The sequence below is a fragment of the Stegastes partitus genome, unplaced genomic scaffold, assembly GCF_000690725.1.
Source record: "Stegastes partitus isolate 25-593 unplaced genomic scaffold, Stegastes_partitus-1.0.2 Scaffold1090, whole genome shotgun sequence".
NCBI lineage: Eukaryota > Metazoa > Chordata > Actinopteri > Pomacentridae > Stegastes > Stegastes partitus.
In genome coordinates, this window is record NW_007578821.1 from 77,499 (window position 1) to 82,935 (window position 5,437).

Sequence of the window (5,437 nt, forward strand, 5' to 3'; positions counted from 1 at the left end):
TTCTGTAGAAACACGTCTGAACTCTGAAGCGTCACTAAGCTGCTCTCTCCTGCATGATGCTGCTGGTTAGTGCCCGCTGCCTTCACAGGTGCATTGTGGGATACTTTCAGTGACCATATGGGTGTAACAGCAGCAGTTTGACATCAGAACACATGACACAGTGTGTAGCTTCAGCCCGGGTCTGGACAGCTGAACACCTGCTCCAGATGATGTTCCCTCCATGTGGAGCTCAGTGGAGCGGCTCCGGCGGCTCCGGCGGCCCGTCGTGGCCCAACACCTCACCGAGACGCTTCGTCTTCCTTTCATTTGCTGCCCGTCTCTACTCTGGATGGAACAGGTAAGTTGTGATCACCTGAGCACACGCCTCCCGCCTCCTCCGGCCCATCCTTCAACCCCTTGGGCTCCGGGCCAATTAGTTCACACCCGGGGACATTAATTTCTCTGCCGGCCCAGCGGGAACCCACAGACACAACTATTATTCACTCGTCACACCTTCATTTGAGCTCCACGCTGGGATCATCAGGGGTTCACGGTGTTGTTCAGGGCACAGGCCAGTCTCTACCACCTGTAGACGAGCCGGTCACCAGCAGATGAACGCTGGCAGTGAAAGTTTCCACTTTCAGAAGTCACGGACGTCACCGCAGGAGTCGGCTCAAGGTGGAAGGAACCGTCAGCATTTCATCTGGGTCTGATGCTGTGTTTGCATCATCCTACACGTCTAAACGCACATCTGGCAGCCTGTCAGCCCAACACACACAGCTGCACTCCGTTGATCACATCCCATCGGCTTTAGAGGATTACCAACGGACTGGGAGCCTCACCAGAGACTCATCAGACTAATAGACGAACGGACAGAAAGTCCAGACGAGCATCAGGAAACATCCTCCACCGGCCGGACGCTCGCTGGACGTCATACAGTTAATCGTGTAGGAACATCTGTCTGCATTTGTTCAAGACTTCTTTTGCATTTGCCACGGAAGGAACTGGAAGCAAATGTCTTCTTCACCTTCAGGGTGAATCACATTTAGAGCTGCTAAAATCATCAAGACAGAAAAGATGGGAGTCCCAAGGAGAGCTGCACCGCGAAGAACAAACGGCAACGTGAGAACTCCTCCAGACAAGCCCGATAGTTAGACATCAGGTTTGGATTCAAGAGGAAAATTAGAACAACAGGCACAAGGCTGGTGTTTGTGGCTCTGGCTCGGCTCAGACTCCACCTCACCAGGATCTCAGACTCGGTAGGCGTTCGCACCTTTCTGGTCCTTCTGTATGAAAACTGCATGGCAACCCTCTGTCTGGTGAGAACGGTGGGAAAACCAAACAATGTGTTGGATATCGTATTAAGGCAGGGGTGGGCAGTCCTGGTCCTGGAGGGCCCAGTCCTGCATGTTCTAGATGTTTCCAACACACCTGATTCAGATGATCAGATCATCATCAAGGTCTGCAGAAGCCTGATCACCATCCTGATCATGTGAATCAGGTGTGATGGAAGAGGGAATCATCTAAAACATGCAGGACTGGGGCCCTCCAGGACCAGGACTGGACCCCCCTGTATTAAAGGTTGTTTGCCTAAACTCTTCCAGGCTGTTCAAGGAGTCAAGGACACCTTCAGAGTGTCTGAATCAGATCATACGATACCACTGTGCTTCTGAAAGCAGCTCATGGCCACCGTGAGGAAAAAGGTTCATGTAGGGCAGCTTTCACATGAACACAGTGAACGATGGGCGGAGGAACATCCAGGAGCCTGGACATGGCTGCACGCTGAGAGCTGCCAATGAGCTGCATGGACGACACAGCAACACATGTTAATGCTGCAGCTCTGACCATTCACAGGCTTCTGTCTGGTCTGGAAATGTGTAAAATTAACACGTGAAGGGATGTGTCTCTTTGAAACTACTTATTAATTATGGAAGTATTTGCTCGGCAGCCCAGCAGGAGGAATGATTTATTAAATAGAGTCTAAACAAAGAGGTGAACGTGAGTAAGAAAGGAAGAGAGCAGCACAGATCCAATTAGAGCAGCTCTGTTGAACGTTGCTGCTAATTAAAACACCAAACGTCCTCCATGTGACCGGGCCGAGCTTCAGCCCAGTCGTTTATTCATTAGGATGAAGGTCAAAGAGGTGGTTTTAAACAATACTGACAATAAGAGAAGCTATTAAACCAGATCAGGTTAATATCCATTAACTCTGAATGTTTGGATTTCTGTAGGTAACAACTCGGGCCGGACGGTGTTTCATTGTCGTACATCTCCACCTGTTTGTTTCATTGTTCCCTGACCGACAAACACGTTTTGTCACTTTGAATTCGGGGATCACGTCGGCGCTGCCCGCCACCAAACTCCCAGAATGCTCCTTATTGTCGGTTCTCCTGCTGGTTTAAAGACGTGCTTCACATGAACGCTAACGTCAGCACGCTAACTCGTTCACATCTGGACGCTCGGCGTGTTTGATGTCCATCAGTTTCACCGCGGCTGCTGAGTCGATTATGAACACGTGGCGTCTGCAGATGAACGCGTACGTCTGAGGTGATGTTAACGGGTTTGTCCTCCGTGTGAGGCACTAACCTGTCAGAGTCCCACAAACCAGATACTGTGCAAATGGAAGGAAACACTACGCTTCATTATTCTCCTCTAACATTCATGTCAAAGCGATTCGTCGCAGAAGTGTCGCACAAAACAAAGATTTTTAAATAAACAACAAACTGGACCAAACAGCAACGCTGCAGAACAATCAGCACTAAAGGTGTCTAACTGAAGCAAACCGCCGTCTCTTCAAAGTGTGCCGGCAGCAGCAATCACCATTAATATCCACAGGTTCACAGGCTAACGAGCGCTGAGCTACTGTCTGACTCGGGCTCATCAAGGATGTGACGAGGCCCGGAGCTCCCCAGCAGTCTGCTCCTCTTCTCATTTATTCAGTCCAGCCGCTGCCAGAGAGTCTCAGGAAGATTCTCCTCAAACATGTCTGATGTTTGTCAGCTTGAGGGCACAGAACGGGAAACAGGACGCGACGTCAGCTTCTTCTGTAATTTCTGGAATTCTGATTCACCCTCAAGTTAGTCTGAACTAGTTTTTTCCTTTTTTTCCTGCTCTAACTGTTCTGCATATAAACTGCACAACCAGATGTGTTCCAGCAGTCAGAAGGTGAATGCTGATGACCTGAGATGTTCCTGACATGTGCTCTGTCCAGGTGTGCTAGGAGCTTCATTCAGCAAAAAGGAGGGCAGCATCCGGTTAAGATCATCCATCCATCATCTCTACACCTTCATCCTCATGAGGGGCGGAGCCTATCCCAGCTGACTCAGGGTGAAGGCAGGTTCACCTGGACAGGTAACCAGTCTATCACAGGGCTACACTTAGAGACAGACAACCAAGCACACTCACATTCACACCTACGGACAATTTACAATCACCAATTAACCTCAGCATGTTTCTGGACTGTGGGAGGAAGCCGGAGAACCCGGAGAGAACCCACGCTGCACGGGGAGAACATGGAGACTCCACACAGGAAGATCCCGGGTGTCCTCACCGGGACGTGAACCGGCGACCTTCTAGCTGTGAGGCCACGGTGCTAACCACTGAGCCACCTGCAGCCCCATTACAACTTTGGTTTTGCAAACATCAGATCATAAACTAAAGCAATGGACAAATTAAAAGCTTCATGATGCTTCATCTGAACCATCTCAGCACCTCATGCACGTTATTTGTTGTCAATATGATATTTTAATTTATTTTCTCGGCTTATTTCATTTTCTTTTTAACTCCCACATGACTGCTACCGTAGCTGTTGCTGCGTTCTGCGTCCAACTGCTCCACCGGCCTTGAACTGCCCCAAGGGGACAAAAGAAAGTTAAATAGAAAGTTAAATGGTCCCCAAAGTTACGACAACAGATCCTCTGTAGATCATAAACGTCCACAGACAGTTAAACACCAGAAGCAGCGATGGGGAATCAACCATCTGGATCCACTGTCTGCAGGGACCGTCCACGTCTGTGATGAGTGCTGTACAACCCACCCAGCGGCCGACACCTGGTGCATCCATACAGAGGGGTGCACGGCACCAACAAGCCTGTTGCATGGAGGCATAATGAGCTTCAGCGCGTTGAAGGTGCAACTAATGCAATTTGTTCAGCGTCTGAGCAGCTGACTGCCGCCCAGGTCTGCGATCCGTCAGAGTCCTGGCCGTGCAGCATTCAGACACCAGAGGAGCGTCTGTCATTGCATTATGCTGACGCCTTCAACAAAAGAGGGTGAAAAACAGCGACTAACTGGCCCCCCTGCAGTGTCGCATGTATTTGTGATGGATAATAGCAGCCTCTCACAATCTGTTCTCTCACCTCCCCGAGCAAGGAGATCAAAATAGCTAATCCCCCTCAAAACCCTCTTTTCTCCCACTTTTAGCGTATTCAGCACAAAGCGTTGATCAATGCTGTTAGATAGCCCGTCTTACACCCTAAGCTCTGGCACCGCTTCAAATCAGATGAAAGCAGCGATGATTTGCTGTGAATCAGCATTTAGCCACCTCCACAGCACCGGGACAGCACCGGACCCGTAACCTCTGTCTGTCGCCGGGCAGGCAGCAAAGTTCTCAGGGAAGTTTCTTGTTTTTGATTTCACACAAGCATCATATCAGACACATCGCTTCAAGACCACTTAAAATAAAAACGTCTTTGCCCTCAGGGTCACACATGCTTCAGTACAAACCATCAAAAGCCATTTCTGTGATTATGAACCCTGCAGTGCTCTCAGGACCTCCTTCGTGTGGCTTCTGTTTTTCAGACCGCTGCCTTTGGTTTTGACATCAGACGAAGACGTAACACAGGTCACGGCTACGTTTGCTCCAGGCCTCGGCCGTCCTCAGCTATCTGTAAAGAAGGAAAGAGAACACGCTTTCTGCTACTCCAAGCAAATCTCACAACATCCCTGGTGGCGCTCGTGGCAACAAACTGCAAGAGGCCGTGTGTTATGTTAAAAGAAGGGAGGGAGGATGGACGGCATGAAGGGAAACGTGTGATATGTGTCGAGCTCTTCCTCTCCACACCAGGGCGTGCTATCATCAGACACTGAGCATGTGCAGAAGCAGGGCTGGTGAGGCTGGATTCGCCTGGCAGGAAAAATACCAACATATGGAACAATGTGTGAGTTGTCAACCTGCACTGAGAGTGTTATTACAATACTGGTGGTGGTCTAATAAAAGCATCCTGAGTTTTATGCAGCAGTGTCAGTGTGTCTCCTGAGCGCGGCGGAGGAAAGGCAGGATGTAATAGCAGAGGGAGGGCGTCTAGTTAAATGTCTTGGCCTTGAGGAAGAAGCCTGGAGGGCTGTCAAGCTGCCAGGACCCCAGGGACCAGCTGGTGCCCGGGAGGCTTCACACGCAGGCTGCAGGGAGAAGGGCTTTGATGAAGCTCCTCTATTAGCAGCAACCGTCGACGCACCG